Below are 17,626 nucleotides of genomic sequence, written 5' to 3' on the forward strand. Positions count from 1 at the left end.
GGGATATTATACATACAAACATTCGCATTCATACTTTGCTGGAAAAAAGAAAAAAAGAAAAAAAAGATGAGCATCGATCTTTGGCTTGCACCCATTCAAGGCTTCCACTTACCCCATGCTTATCTGATCCAAAGTTGCCATGACAAACCAAAAAGAAGAAACCATTACGCTTAAAAGGCACCCCCAGATGACCTGAACTCATGGCTGGTAATACTACAATCACCTCATCTAAGGACAAAATAGCCCAAAATCTCAAGGCTTTGCAGGACCTTCTTTCCCAATGTATTCAAAGAGAGGCTGTCCAAACTATACAAGTGTCATCTCCTAGTGCCCCAGTTATCTCAACTTTCCAGCATCCTTCCCAAAATGGGAGTCACCTTCAAGGCCAATTTTTCACAACCGAGAATCCTTTCCAGCAGCCTCTCACTGATGAGAACCACTATAAAATGCAACCTCCCATAGTCAGGAATCTCAGCCAATTCCAACATCCTCTTCCTAGCAGGAGATCTGGTCAATTCCAAGGGGCAAAACCCCTCTCATGTGGTCCCTCTGAAATCGAAAAACTCCGAGAGCAATTGCGAGATATGCAGAGGAAGCTACGGAAGCAACTAGGGGTGGATCTCCCACCCACCAAGTTCAGGGATCTTTGTCCCTTTCTTGATGCAAAGTTACCTTAAGACTTTGAGGTACCAAAATTCAAAAGATATAATGGTATGGGGTGTCCTATGGACCATTTAAGAGCATTTTGTGAGGAGCTTAACATTGTGACAGGTAATGACCGAGCGTTGATCCCTTTGTTTTAAAAATCTTTGAAAGGCGATGCATTAGATTGGTACACATCATTAAACTATCATCGAATTAAAACTTGGGAAAAACTTTCCCAAGCTTTCATTAATCGTTTTGTGTACAATCTTAATGTAGCGCTTAGAAGGGCGGATTTTGTTGCCTTAAGGAAGGGGAATGATGAGTCATTGTCAACTTACGTTGGATGGTGGCGGGCCATGGCCACCAGAATGAAAACACCCATTGATGACGAGGAGTAAATCTACATGATCATCCACTCGGCAAACCTAAGTATTTTTAGATACCTCGTCTCATATCCATATGCCAACTTTACCCAACTCATCCGTGCTAGAGAACAAGTCGAAGTCGGAATAAGGGATGAGACGATCTCCCCTTGTTGGCTTCATTAGACCTCCACAGTACAACAAATAGTGGAAGGAAGGCCTACTGGATACAAGAACGGTAACAGAAGTGTTCCTGACCTCCATCTAATAGAAGAAGACAATCTTATCACCTCTACCCAAGGCACTCAATTCGTCCCTCAAGAGGGACAATGACAATAACAACATCAAAAGGGAGAATCCTCAGTACCCCAATTATGGTTAGCAAATGGGGATGGCCCAAGAACCTAGGCAGTTCACACTAATAGCACAAACTTACAGTGAAATACTAGCCACGCTAGTCCAAAGGCAAATACTTACACTGCTACCGCCTAGGCCCCCACCAAACCCTCTGCCACCAAACTATAATGATAATGAGTATTGTGCACACCACCAATCTCTAAGCCACACGGCAGAGCATTGTTTCACCCTAAAACATGCGGACCAAGATTTGATTGATAGCCAAAGGATCGTGGCTACCTCTCCTGCTGTTGCCGCCACCAACTACATCCTCAAGAATTCCCTGCCACCATATCAAGTATGCCTCAGCTCATCAGGAACCCCTACCAACAATATCATTCAGGGAGAATCACATTGTCATCCAGTCCAATGCATCCATCAATCACTACCAGCCCAACACCAATACTCCCAAGTCTGCAAGGGGTATACCCATCTAGTCCAATCTCTATGACCTTAAATATGCAAGGGGCATCTTCAACTAGTCCAATCTCCATGGCTCCAAGTCTATAAGAGGCACGCCCAGTCAGTTCAGTCCATACATCTTCCATCTTGCAAGGGGCACCATCTGCCTATCTGACCCCTGCTCCAACTGTTATGCTCCAAGGAAATGCTTATTCCCTAATCAACATACCGCATGCCCTGACAAAATCAGGGCCTAGCTTCAATCATGTGGTAACTTTCCAAGAAGGACATTTTAATACTCCAAGTGATTTGCTTAGCTCTCCTCAGTCTTTGATCCTTCAAGGAGGGGGTTTAGGATGTGTGCTTCCCGCTTCTAGGAGAGAGGTCGAGGGAGAGATTAACGTCGAGATCCTAATTAGTCCCAAAGCATCAACCATCACTTTTCAGGTCTTCGACATCATAGCTTCATTTCATATGCTCCCTGATCGATCTTGGATCCACAGAGGCAATGCTATCTCTTCGAATCTTCACCAAAATGTCAAGTACATTTTTAGAGACAAGGCATTGATCATTCTGGATGATCCCAAATAAGCTTTTCTGATAGAAGCAACTAACCATCAAGAGCTACATATCCCAATCATAGACATACAATGCTCTAATGAGGACATCTCATACAATAGTCTCGAGTTTGAGACCGTGAATTACATTCCTCTTGCATGTCCCATTGGATCAAACTATGTCTTCTCTCCAGTCAAGCATAACCTTTTTCTTACCACCTCGAATATCAAGAGAATAGGTATGGGAGGACTGGAACATCTGCCTCCTATGGGTGAGATAACAAAGCATAAGTCTATCAGAGGAGGGCAAAATCGGCAAGAGGAGGATGATCTCTTCATCCACACATCAATCAAATCCATCAGAGAAGGGATCATCTGTCTAGTGGGCAGGTCGAGATCCAGTGTGGAGGATCAAGTGAGCAGAACAAGCCTAACTGAGTTGTTTGAAAAAGACTCAGGCAAGGGGCAAGAATTGCCCTTAATTGACTGGACCACAGTCTGGATCCCACCTGAGCTGGAAGAATCCAAAGAGTCACAATGCATCGAGGATGAGCTGAGAAAAGTGACATCTAACACCAACTCCAAGCCTAATCCCGAATTCATCATGACGTTTGTGAGGACCCGCTTACTGATCTGTCTGGCCCTGCCTCTTGAGGGGAAGGAGTACAGGGCAATAGCTGGGTCGCGGTCCCCATGACGACACAATAAAAGAAAATAGTGTATGGCTCCTCGAGCCGAATCAGGCAATCCCTAGTTCACATCATCATCTTTCTTTTTAAAAAAATTAGAAAATTTTAAAAAGCCAAAAACACTAGATATTTTTGAAATGCCAAAAAATTCAGATACCTGTCAAAAAAAAAATCAGAAATTTCTCAAAACACAAAAATAGTAGAAAATCTTTCAAAACTTACAAGCAATAATGTGCCGAATGCGTCTGTTACAACACCCGAGTTTAAAGTCGACTCATATGATTTCGATCTAGAGTTAGACTTCAAACTCATGGATTTGGACGAAGTTCAGGAAGTGGAAAATGATGATTCGACTCTCGAGCTAGAGGATTCCTTCAGAAAGTTCGAAACAAAGGCCAATGTCGTGACGGATGACTTTGAAATTGTGAACTTGGGATTCCCTAAGCTCCCTAGAAAAGTACGCATCAAGAAATCCTCGCCTCTTGAATACAAGTAGCGGATGACAGAATTCTTGAGGCCCGGGGCTATCTAACTTCAGGTTCTCTTATGAAGCCTTACCCAGATGAAATGAAGAACTAATCATACACCATCTGCTATGAAGCCTAAAGTCAAGCCCATCAAGCAAAGCTGTCAAGATTATGTCTGAAGTCCACAATAGAGTCCACAACTTGCACATAAATGAACATGTGATGTCCAAGAAGAACTTGTGACTAAGCTTTTACTGATAAATGATGGAGATAGGCTATTACAACATGTCAGGAAGTGCTTCAAATATTCAAAGCTTGCATAACGAATCCATATGCATACTTTGAGTCTTTATAACCTGGCAACACTCTAGCCCTTTTTCATTATGAGGTGTGGACATCATCAAAATAATGAACCCAAAGCATCCAATGATTATGAGTTCATTCTCATGGCAGACAGAGCGGGTGGTGACAACATCCTACATCATCGATACAAATGAAGAAAGAAATCAAGGAAAATGAGTCGTGATCCAGGGGGCAAGTCCAAGCCATTTGGGAAGATCCACTGATCGTTCGCGAAGTTCTTCTAGGAGGTGTCCTTCGTCTCACCATCATTAGGGGCAAAGATCTTTTAGAGCCCATCAACGCCGACAACGAGTAATCCTACTTGATTATGTCAACAATCACGATCATAAAGCTAAAGTCAAACAACAAGAGGTTAGCATCTTGAGGTATATTCCATCATCATTCCTTCCCTCCAATAAGTGTTCTAAAAAAATAAAGGGTTTAAAAAAAAGAGAAAAAAATGGATGAATAAAGTGCGCAGTCCAAGAAAAAGGAGGAGAGGAAGAAAAAAAAGAGTCAAACCCAATGAGTGAAAATACAATTCACCAGTCCGCTTCCCCTCATGATAGTTTACTCCAATGTCATCAGTTTTACGATCGTGATTAAAGACAAAGTCAGGAAGCTCGCCAGTCGGCCGGCAATGAATGAAATTTAGCCTCCCGCCTTTATTACTTGAAAAGAAAAGTCAAAAGAAAAATAACATGTTTAAGCGAAACGGGCGAGATGAAAATCCAAAAGTGCACCTCGAGTAAAAACAGCGGGGCATGTAGTGGACTTTATGAAAACTTGAAAAGGCACCAAGTGTAAAAAGAGCACAGCTGCCAAGGGGCAAGCACGAATAAAGACTCGGGACGTAGTGAAAATCCAAAAGGGCGTCACGGGCAAAAGTGACGGGAAAGTCAGTCATGGTGAAAACCCTAAAAGGTGCTACGGGCAAAAATGGCTAGAAAAGAAACAAACAAATAAAAAAAAAGTGCAGGTACAGAAGAAGTCAAGGCAACAAGCAAAGTGAAGAAGCACAAGGAAGAGATAAGTTCTGGATTAGAATTCTGTCAGACTCTACCCAAATCTAAGGGGCATAATCCTAGTATGTGCTACTGTAACACCCCGTACTTTCCAGTACTCGGGTGTTACCAGGTAACCTAACTTAGTACAAATACTGACTTAACTTGGACACTCACGTTTATTGCAGTTTAAATCTAACTGTTGAATTATTCGAATCATTAGGATGTTCGGAGTGGATAAATGGACGTCCACTTGGCATGGCTCACTTACTAACTTAAAATAATATGATCCTTCTTATCAAAGCCCTATAGGCGGCCGATCAAGTAAATGAATGACGTTGATCAAGATGCCAACCACAATAAAACGACTTAAAAAATTTATAATAATGAAAATTAAATATTTAAGGATATATAGTCATGGGATGCATAATCCTAATAACCTACAAAATGGGACCCACAACATGGTAAAAAGAAAACATGCATAAATAATAATAATAAACAAACAATTACAATGATGAATTATTTAGGATAAAGTAATAAACGATGAAAGAATTAATATTGATACTAGTAATTAATTAGTAATCTATTCTGAAAAACTTACAAATAGTCCATTGGACTCTTTTAACCGTTGAAGTTCAATCCTGGGACGATCCGACCACTAGATCATCGAGAATCCACCGTTAGGACTAGAAACTAGTTCGTAAGGGCCCACCTAAGCTTGCATTAACCTCAGCTCCGGTTAGATGGCCCAAATGGGCCCACATAGGACCATGGACGGAGTGGATCTCTCATAAACGTCACGATGGACCCCAGACTGAGGTGCATGTGCACCTCAGCCAATGTACAGGACGTGCACCGAACTACCAGGAGTGGTCAGAGCTCCTTTGACCGAAAATTTCTATAAACAGAGAGATTTCCCTCTCTCTTTCTGTTTGAAAACAGTGAACATATGTTCGTCCGTGTCTTCGATGGTGGCCCACAAACCAGGGTCTAAGTAAGAGAGAGGAAGAAAAGAAGATGGGTTGGTGGCAACCGAGCCAACTCGGCTCGAACCGAGTCGACGTATGTAAGTCAACCTTCTCCCAAAATAGATTGTTTTAACTATCTTTAGCATTATCATAATTAGTGCGGTATTCAAACCTGATTAGGCACTAGCATATTACTACTCTAGAGATAATTGTTATAGAAGGAACTACAACGGTTAGGTATTTGAAGCTTATTCACCATTCTTAACTGTTGTCAATGATAGTAGAAGTGCACTAATTATTGCTATTACCCTGATTAACTAATATCAACATTATCATTAATGTGATGATTATGCTATGGTTACTAGATTAGCATGGTAATTAATTTTACCTTGATTAACATACAAATCCTAACCTTAAGTTAAATATGGGTCAAGTGCACCATATAACCTAGTTGGCGTAATAAAATTGTAATTATTAAAGAATAGTATTTTGCTTAATGATAGATTATAAGTATCATGACTAGACTCATTATTGATAACTATTATTATTATCTTTAGAAATTATTATCATTTTCATTATGGGATTAGTATATATAATTCCCGTTAATATGGTTATTAGTATTAGTCATTATTATATTAATGGATTAATACACCCATCATGAATGTTATTTGACCCATTGCGCAGTAGTAATAGTAATAATAATATTTAAAATAATTTAGGATCCAAATCCTAGGATCTAAGGTTAAAACTAAACTCTAAGATGAAAACCTAAGTAATCCAAGCCCTAGGTTATATTAATCTAGGCCATGGACACTTTGTAGAACATTGATCTCATGTACAACTTCACCATTCATGGTAGGATTCGATTCTAAGGGTGCACGCGCTCGCTAGCAACACCAATTGGCGATTCAAAGTGTAAGGTGATGATTCTTCCCCTTGAGCTTTCCATCTTCTCATTAGCTTAAGTTATAGTTGTTATTTAAATTCATAATTGATATCTCTCTTTATAATCACATGTGTTAGCTAGTGAAAATTGAATTGTTGTATTATATGCTTTATGATTATCCTGTATAACTGTTCATGCTTATGGATTGCTTATGGAACTTAAACTGGTACATTAGTGGGAAATTCCCATATATGAATGTATACCCATACTTGGGATATAACTTGACAAGTTGTGATCGTAATGGACCTTCGACTTGGTGGTTATTGAGTGGTGGTCTAGATGGACCATTGATGTGGGCTTACCATCCAGGGTTGTTGTGCCCAATGGTTTTTAAGGATGGTCTTTATCGTATGGTTTTGATATCGGCCCTATGTGGCCTACTTTAATATCGCCTTATGTGGCTTTGTTCTAGTATTTTTCTATATGGGTTTGATGTTTTATTCTATGCAACCATGTGATGGTAAGCCCCATATATTGTAATGTGATTGGTCACTAGTCGATGGGGTTCCATTAAACATCCTAAGGTGGTAGTCTCATGGGCAGGGGATGGTGGCAATGGGACACTATGCCCGAGCCGTCGGCCTATGCTGGGCCATGTGCTCCCCGTAGTAACCTTTGAGCTTACCTAAATTGGCTGGTTGTAAATAGATTAATAATGACTTAGCTTATCATGCATACATGACATATTTCGATGACTTGGATCACTCTGCCCTGCGATTACGCTGCGTGTTGCGCTTATGACCAGTCATTCGATTGTGATATTGACTCGGTTTATCATGCCCTACGATTACACTGCGTGTTGCTCTGATAACCAGTCTTATCCCTAGGTGACGACCCCGATGTCCGTCCGGATGTATGTAACACATATTGGTGGGATCCACACCGTCTAATGTAGATGGACGGGTAGATGTAACACATATTGGTGGGATCCACACCATCACAAAGGAAGAGAGAGAGATAGAAAGAGAGATATACGGTGAGATAGAGGAACCCCGCCACTATGGGCCCTCTTGAATAAATCACATACATCCAAATGGGTCCCACCAACAAGTGGGCCCTAAAATTTAAAATAATGGCCAATCACCCACCTTTAAGCCTCCTCCTTGCTCCCTTGGCTTCAAATGCACCTTGCTTATGCCTTGAATGGTGGATGATGGGAGATTAATGGTGTGGATGAGAGATGGGAGGGTGTAGATGGAAGATGGAAGGTGGACCACACTTGAGAGGGAGAGAAAGCTTGGACGTGAGGGGGGGTTGAATTGCTTGGGAGAGATATGAGAAATGAGAGAGAGAAAGAAGATATGGAGGGGTGAGGTGAGGTGATGGAGTGATGGGTTGGGTTGAAAAAAATGTAAAGGTGTATGGTTGTTGTTGAAATTTGAAAAAGGGGAGTGGTGAGGTGGAAAGAATGATGGACTTTTGGAAAAAGAGGGAATGGGTGGAGTACTTTGAGGTATGGTTGCATTTATGGTTAATTAGTGGGACTAATTGTGTAGAGATTCCCTCGAAATCCGCAACGCGCGGTGTTTCTTCGGAATAAACGCTGATCGGCATCTTCTTGCCTGGGTATCGGTTCGGTGCGCAAATCACGGCGTTGGAACCGCGGCGATGACGCGATCGCCAAGACATAAGTTTCAGATCGAGCCGACGTCGGTGCGCGGGACCTGGCTTAGGATCGTGCGCAAACACCGAATATGGTGCGAAGGTTGCCGGAATTTGACCGGAAGGACCGCGGAAGCTAACAGAATGGTACGGATTAGGACACGGGTCTTACAGATGAAGTCTAGGAAGTGGAAAATGATGATTCAACTCTCGAGCTAGAGGATTCCCTCAGAAAGTTCGAAACAAAGGCCAATGTCATAACGGACGACTTTGAAATTGTGAACTTGGGATTCCCTAAGCTCCTTAGAAAAGTACGCATCAAGAAATCCTCGCCTCTTGAATACAAGTAGCGGATGACATAATTCTTGAGGCTCAGGGCTATCTAACTTCAGGTTCTCTTATGAAGCCTTACCCAGATCGAATAAAGAACTAATCATACACCATCTGCTATGAAGCCTAAAGTCAAGCCCATCAAGCAAAGCTGTCAAGATTATGTCTGAAGTCCACAATAGAGTCTACAACTTGCACATAAATGAACATGCAATGTCCAAGAAGAACTTGTGACTAAGCTGTTACTGATAAACGATGGAGATAGGCTATTACAACATGTCAGGAAGTGCTTCAAATATTCAAAGCTTGCATAACGGATCCATATGCATACTTTGAGTCTTTATAACCTGGCAACACTCTAGCCCTTTTTCATTATGAGGTATGGACATCATCAAAATAATGAACCCAAAGCATCCAATGATTATGAGTTCATTCTCGTGGCAGACAAAGCGAGTGGCGACAACATCCTACATCATTGATACAAATGAAGAAAGAAGTCAAGGAAAATGAGTCGTGATCTGGGGGGCAAGTCCAAGCCATTTGGGAAGATCCACTGATCGTTCGCGAAGTTCTTCTAGGAGGTGTCCTTCATCTCACCATCATTAGGGGCAAAGATCTTCTAGAGCCCATCAATGCCGACAACGAGTAATCTTACTTGATTATGTCAACAACCACGATCATAAAGCTAGAGTCAAACAACAAGAGGTTAGCATCTTGAGGTATATTCCATCATCATTCCTTCCCTCCAATAAGTGTTCTAAAAAAATAAAGGGTTTAAAAAAAGAGAAAAAATGGATGAATAAAGTGCGCAGTCCAAGAAAAAAGAGGAGAAGAAGAAAAAAAAGAGTCAAACCCATTGAGTGAGAATACAATTCATCAATCCGCTTCCCCTCAGGATAGTTTACCCCAATATCATTAGTTTTACGATCGTGATTAAAGACAAAGTCAGGAAGCTCGCTAGTCGACCGGCAATGAATGCAATTTAGCCTCCCGCCTCTATTACTTGAAAAGAAAAGTCAAAAGAAAAATAACATGTTTAAGCGAAATGGGCAAGATGAAAATCCAAAAGTGCACCTCGAGTAAAAACAGTGGGTATGTAGTGGACTTGGTGAAAACATGAAAAGACACCAAGGGTAAAAAGAGCACAGCTGCCAAGGGGCAAGCAAGAGCAAAGACCCGGGACGTGGTGAAAATCCGAAAGGGCGTCACGGGCAAAAGTGACGGGAAAGTCAGTCGTGGTGAAAACCTTAAAAGGTGCTACGGGCAAAAATGGCTAGAAAAGAAACAAAAAAATAAAAAAAAGTGCAAGTACAGAAGAAGCCAAGGCAACGAGCAAAGTGAAGAAGCACAAGGAAGAGATAAGTTTTGGATTAGAATTCTGTCAGACTCTACCCAAATCCAAGGGGCATGATCCTAGTATACGCTACTCTCAGGGAAACGAGATCCCTGGTAAATAACTCAAAATACCAGATTCGACGTGGGCTAAGTTCAGTGTTCTGATTCCACCACCCAGGCACAAGTTCCGACACAAGCACACACAGATATATATGGCACAAATTTTTTTATTTCATTTTCATATATAATCTCATCCATATGAAAAAATATTACAAAAAAATAAAAATAAATAAAAATGCATCCCCAGTGAATCCTATCTCAATGCAACCATTAGAGTGCAAAACGACGGATCAGATCCTTTTTCAAAAATCATGAAACATGTCTTTCGATAAATCGATCTTCAAATAAAAGCCAGATTAGTCAATCCCATGAAACCACCAGTGGAGGCAACAAAACTATCTGGAATTATTCCAAAAAAAATGAAGGCTGCAATAAAAACCAAACGACAATGCTCTCCCGCGAGATCGGATGGATCTTTTCAAAAAATCATAAAAAATCTTCAATAAAATGCTCGAGGAGTGTAGCTCCTCATGCGGGATAGTTTTCAAAACAAAAACTTTTCAAAAAAATAGCACTCGGTATGCAAGACACTGTGACGTCTCTTATACTTCTCAGTAGCATCCAATGCAAAAAACAAAATAAGATTCGACCACTTCTGATTTTCCCAGGAGTTGTCAAATCCATATGCGATACAAGCATGGTTGGCCTGGATCTCAATGTTAGGATGGCCGTGAAACGATGAAGTTCAATGCAAAGTGATGGTAAGCACGATCCAAGTCTGGTCGGAGTGATCGTTTAAAAAGAATGGAAAAGATTAATTGTAACCAATGTATCAAAATCAGAAGACTGCATGGAAAACAGGTCACCCGCATACACCTGATCCGAGATGGTTGGAAAGTATGATCGAGTCCAAGTTGGCGTAGTGAGTTCCCCATAAGGTTGCAGAACACACAAGGCAACTAACCACTTTGACAATCAAATGAAACATGTACTCATAGGGCGATCATGTAGCAAAGGAACATCACACATTTAAACAGTATGGGAATTCCCGTAAAGCCGCGAAGCACTGGGGCCCTACTTTTCAGATTTATTCTCCAATGCTATTACCGATCTGATGCGAAATGGTTGTGATTCATGGCCCGTAATGCCACAGAAAGCGCAGGGACAATCATGACGTTTTCCTCAAACCCTCATGATATGTGCAAGTTATCTCTTTTCCATACAGTAAACTGACAATGATACTATGGCAGGCAATAGATCTAGACCATAATCTTTTCTAACCAAAGGGGTGGGATGTCCACTTACTTTGGCATTCGGTTGCTCGCAACCTCTGCCAAAGAGCGGTATCTGTAGACACTCCACCTAGGCTAGCAACTTGATACGACATGGATGATTCTTAGGAATTGAACCTAAACCCCACACTCTACCTAAAACCATAACCATTCCCTAAACCTGATCCAAGCCCTAACCGAACCTGAGCCATTATGTTACCATAAATCCTAACTCAACTCGAGCCATCATCCAAGCCAGAGCATGCCCAAAATCGATCCATTTCTCGAGCCATTTCTAAGCCATTTCCGAGCCATTTTGAGCCAAATATCCAAAAACGGATTTCGAGCTGCCCTCAGGGCCCGAGATAAGCCAACCAGCCAAATCCCGAGAGCAATCGTACTCGAACGGTAGTCTGACTACCGCCGACGGTAATCGGATTATCGCCCTCTCTTATAGGTGTATCCTCTGAGCACACAGCTATCTCCCCTCCAAAAGTCAACTTTCCCACAGAATTAATTTCACCCTATTTACCATCCTACCAAAGCCTAAAGACTAAAGAGAAAGTGCCATGTAGCATTGCCCTTCCTTCACCCAATCACAAGCTACCACATCAACATTTATCCTCAATAAAACCTGGAATTACCAAAATACCATCCCAAAATGTTATAAATAGCATCACCTCTCTTCATTTCTAAAAAATAAACAACAACTACAAACCAGTGCTCCCATCTTTTTAGCCCCCTTCTAGCCTCCTCCAGCCATCTCTTAGCTTCTCAATCCCACTTAGGTCAATCCTTCCAACCATGATGCACCTAAACATTCAAGTCATGTCAAGTACAAGCCAAAGATCATGCAATCATCACTAGCATTTATATTTTATTAATCGCATCATTACTTCCCTTCTCAACTCCCCTGCTTCTTTAGGTTTCCATTGAATGTATGCTCTGTGACCTGTTAGAACTCTAGATTTTGTCACATTAAAAACTCATGGTAGTCTGGTCCTCTTACATGTCATTATAGCATCTCATATCTAGTCTTAAAATTTCATTTTTAGACATTCTCTGGACGTATTCTCTGTGGCTTGCCGAAATTTTGGACCCTGCCACACCAGAAATCCGAGTCTACCTAGTCTCATTTTAATGCTTTGCATCCTATCATCTTATCCCCTAAGATCATCTTACCACATGAAGTAGAGACTATACACTCGTACGGGCAGAAATGGTACCTAACACCTTCCCTTTCTGTAACTGAGGTCCCTTACTCAGAATCTCATGTCACAGATCAGGAGTCAACTTAAGGCAAGAGAGTCATCGAATTCTCTGGCTTTACATATTTTGTAGGTTCTAGTCGACTGCGGGATTTTGAGTTAAGTGGCTAGTGGTGACTTGAAGTATACATTGCATCATCAATCCAAATCAACTCAAATCACTCTCACCATAAGCCATAAATCAGAGTGGGCGCCAATTTCCCCGCATTCATAGAAGAAAGATGTATAAGAGAGAGAGAGAGAGAGAGAGAGAGAGTAGTAGAATAAAGATAAAAGAAAGTAAGTGTGTGCTTTTGATGTGTTTGAGATATGTGGACTAGAATGCAAATTAATTTGAGATGAGAGGATGAAAATGAGAGATTTGACACCCTTTTGGTGTGAAAAGAATGGTCGAATATCCCTGATCCCAACACTATTCTTGACTTTACTAGCTTTTTCTGATAAGTTGGCTTTTTTGTGGTCAACCTTTTCAGTCGGGCAAGCTCTCAACGTCAATAAAAAATCTCCAAAGTCTTTAGAGAAGAGGACACACCTGAACATATCCATTTTAGCCTCTTTTTATCTCTCTCCCTCGCTCCCCTTGGACCGAAGGTTGGGGATTGAATTTTTAAGGAAAAATCATCGGCTAACGGTTGGCCGACAGTGGACACTTGATAAAAATTCGTCATGCAAGATTTGTCATAAGGTATCTAAATCTCCAGTTGGTTGAAAAGGATTGTCATGTGTCTGTCAGTTAACGATTGGCCGACGGTTCACATGGCATAATAAAATGGGTCCCTTGACACCTGTAAGGGCAAAAAATGGAAGCAGAGATGATGACATCACCGCCGGCCAGCCATTAGCCCATGGTTTTATTTCGTCAGTCAGGTTCATTAGTTGCGTCCATGAGGTGCCTAAAATCCTAAATGTGCGACCTAATTAGATTTACGATGTTTTATGGGTTGGATAGGGCTGATTTTAGGGTGCTAATCAGGGTTTACAAAAAGCATCTAGATGATCAGGCGGGATCTGATTTGTCAGGTTCCAGATACGTTGATCAGGTTCGTCAATTATTCATGTGACATGCCAAGAGTCATGTCCGTTTGATCAATTAGATTTTTAACGGTCCTCAAATTGCTAGGGGTGATTTTATCAAAGCTCAGCTAAGGTAAAAGTAGTGGCTTTGTCACATTTTGGGTGGTGTCTATAGCAACTTGTAGAGGAAGCTTTTCTAAATAGCTTCATGTTGCTGGACTCTTGTCTTTAATGCTTCTGCTAGAGAGTTGCCATAGTTGGATTCTTGCTTTGTAGATAATTGCTTTTGTTGGTCTTTAACATTTAATACTTTGTAGAAAATTATTTTTCATTGACTCTTGCTTTGCAGAAAGTTACTTCTATTGGTATTTAGCATTTAATACTTTTTCACATAAACACTCCATTGGCATCTTGGCTTTGATGTTCATATTTGCCACGTAGCATTCATGGCTGCCACGTGACATTTTTTAAGCCATCTAATTTGGTTGTGACAGGCCAAGTGTAAACACTATCCACAAATAAACAACCCGCAACTTAACTCTAAACACCTCTTATAGGAGAAAAGAGTTGTTATTTAGTTATCACAACTTGACTCTACACACCTCTTATAAGAGAAACGAGTTGTTATTTATTTATTATTGAGAAATTTAGGACTGTAGACCCCACCTTTTATCTAGCTGTGTTTTATGAAAGAAGACAAACTTTGTTTTGCAACTTAGACCTGCACGTGCGGATTACGAATTTCAGGATGAAAATACCCCTCCTTTTCACTACTGCTGCTTTTCCTCTCCCTTTCAATTGTTTGCTTTTCCTCTCCCTTTCCATTGCTGCTTCACTGCCGTTGCTTTCGCCCCCTTTCCTCACCCCGTTAGAAAGAAAAAAAAACCCTTTTTATGGGCCCCCCTTCTGAAAATGGTCGGTCCAGCGAAGAAAGCACGCACCAGAGGTATATTTTAAACTCAGTTGGGCCCACATTGAATGTATAAGTATAGGAAATGGATTGGCTACTCCTCCCCCTGACACTAGCCACGTGGCTGGTGGTCGGTGCTCTGTGGGCCCCACCATGATGTACGTGGCTGATGGTCGGTACTCTATGGGCCCCACCGTGATGTACGTGGCTGGTGGTCGGTGCTCTGTGGGCCCCACCATGATGTATGTGTTTCATCCATTCCGTTCATCCATTTTTAAAGTTCATTTCAGGGCTTTATCCTAAAAATAAGAGGGATATAAATCTTAGATGTACCACAATACAGGAAAACAATAGTGATTGGATATCCATCATTTAAATCCTCTTGAGGCTAACTGTACTGTTTATCTGAAATCCAATCTGTTTATTACGTCATAAAGACCCAGATGAAGGCTAAAAACAAAGATCAGCTTGATCCAATACGTTTATGGCCACTAAAAAGTTTTTAATGGTCGATGTTCATTAAACATTGTTTCCTGTAATGTGGTCCAATTGAGATCAGGATATACCTCATTTTTTGTATAATATCATAAAATGATATATAAAAAAAGATGGACGGCATGGTTGAAACACATACATCGTGATGGGGCCCACAGAGCACCGAACACCAGCCATTGGCTGGTGGCAGGGGGAGTAGTCAATCCGTTTCATGTAGTATATCCACGCCGTCGATCTGTTTTTCTATCTAATTTAAGGGGTTGAACCCCAAATTGAAGCATATCAAAATATCAAGTGGATCATACCACAGGAAACAATGGGCATAATGATTTTTCCAGTTTGTCCCGCTCAATTTCCAGTTTGTCCCGCTCAAATGAATATTCCAAGGACTACTAGTTGAGCACTAAAATAAATCCCCAACTAAAATGAGTAATATGCATGTGAAAGAATCTATTTCTTACAAGGGAAAATAAACCATGCCTACATAAAGAAAACATAACAACTTACAGTTTCCCCATTAGTTATGGTAACAGACCCACTGGCTTGTCTTCTACTAAGACTTGTCTCAACCACTATCTGCAATAATGAATAGGCGCCGCATTTACATGCTTGGAATGCGCATCTGATAGTGATATGGACCAGCAGTAACGATTGAGGAATTCTAGGAATTATATATTTTCATGATTTTCCGGCAATAAAAACATAAGATAAGCTGACCAGAAATAGATAAAGGTTTCCAGAAAGTCAATCAAGTTTCATGGCAATTGCTAGAAGATATCCAGCTCTAGATTCTTTTGATTAGTGCTTTTTGCAATTTTCAGATATCATGAGGAAATAAAACCAACTTTTCATAGGAATCCATGATGAAGAGCTTGAGGACCCCACTTTTCAGATATCATGAGGAAATAAAACCAACTTTACTTAGGTGTATTTTATGTAAGTTGCACATTTTGTTTGATAAATACAGTCACTAGTCTTTCCTTTCTTTCAAAGCTTTTCTACTTACACAGAAAACATGAGCTTTTAATGAACATCCAACCCCACTTAATTTCCAGTTTGGCCCGCTCAATTTCCAATTTGGCCAGCTCATTTTCCAGTTTGTCCCGCTCAATTTTCGGTTTGGCCAACTCAATTTCCAGTTTGTCCCATTCAATTTCCAGTTTGGCCTACTCATTTTCCAGTTTGGCCCACTCAATTCCAGTTTGTCCTATTCATTTTCCAGTTTGGCCCGCTCAATTTTCAGCTTGTCCTTCTCAATTTCCAGTTTGGCCCGTAGTATATCCACGCCGTCCATCCGTTTTTCCATCTAATTTAAGCAGTTTAGCCCCAAATTAAAGCATATCAAAAGATCAAGTGGATCATACCATGGGAAACAGTGGGCATAATGATTTCCACCGTTGAAACCATAGTTGGAAGGATTTCACCTTTTAAAATTCCCTGATAGCTGGTACTTTTGGAGAGATGCAGTTGATTATATCATACATAAATGCTGATTTATTGTAGGCCCTATTGTCGATGGAGCATAAATATAAAATCATACTGATTGATCAATCTTTGTTATCCAATCAATCTTCTTCTTTGTTGTCTATGATTTTTCTAAGATTATGTTTTCTACAAAAGTTTTGGTTTCAATTGATTGTGGCCTTTTTTGAGTCTTTTCTTATTTTTATATTTTTAGAGATTCAATTGTGTTTTTAATAGCTATTGGTTGAGCTAATCTAGTACGCTTCTCTCTCTTGTGGATCTTTAGCCAGACATGGGGCTAACTTAATATGAGATAATATGACAAATATTAACATGATATAGTGATTTAGCTATATGGGATTGAATTCTATTTTTGGGGTTTTTTATCTTTTTCTTTTTTTTTCCTTGTAAAGGATTGGAATTTATTTTTTTTGGTTATCTTGAAATGCATAACATTTTTTGGAGTTTGAATATCGTGTTCTTAATATCTTGCATTACTTTAACTATTGTGGGCTTTGTTTGGTTTCTATAGATTATAATTGAGTTGTGAAGAATATGATTTTTTTTTCTTTCTCAATTTTGATTTGTGGAAACATTGCTAATGTGATCTTTGGCTTGTTTGGGTTGATTCCCATGTTTTGATGTTTGAAGAATGTCATTTTTATTTTATTTTTGTATCTTTGGCTTGTTTGTGTTGATTCCCACGTTTTTATTTTTGAAGAATGTGTGTGTGCATGTGTTTACATCTTTAGCTTATTTGTGTTCATGTCCACGTTTTGATTTTTGAAGAATGTGTGGTGTTGGCTATATTTGGCTGTTTAGCATGTTCTGTTATGCCATGTTCTGGTTTTTGAAGTGTTTGTTAAAGCTTATACAACATACCATTTAGGTTTTAAGGAGTTTTACATGTGGGGGCCATTGTTCAGTTATCCAAACTGCTGATGGTTGCCTTTAGGACTCACGAAAGAGCTTAAGATTCTTTAATTGCGGCCCTTCCATTTGTTGACCACCCACGGAAATATTTGAAATTTAAAGCTTGTAAAACATATATTTCAGGTCGTAAAGCTTGTACAACATACCATTCAGGTTTGTACAACAT

Source organism: Magnolia sinica, chromosome 3 (genome assembly GCF_029962835.1).
Source record: "Magnolia sinica isolate HGM2019 chromosome 3, MsV1, whole genome shotgun sequence".
Classification (NCBI taxonomy): Eukaryota; Viridiplantae; Streptophyta; class Magnoliopsida; order Magnoliales; family Magnoliaceae; genus Magnolia; species Magnolia sinica.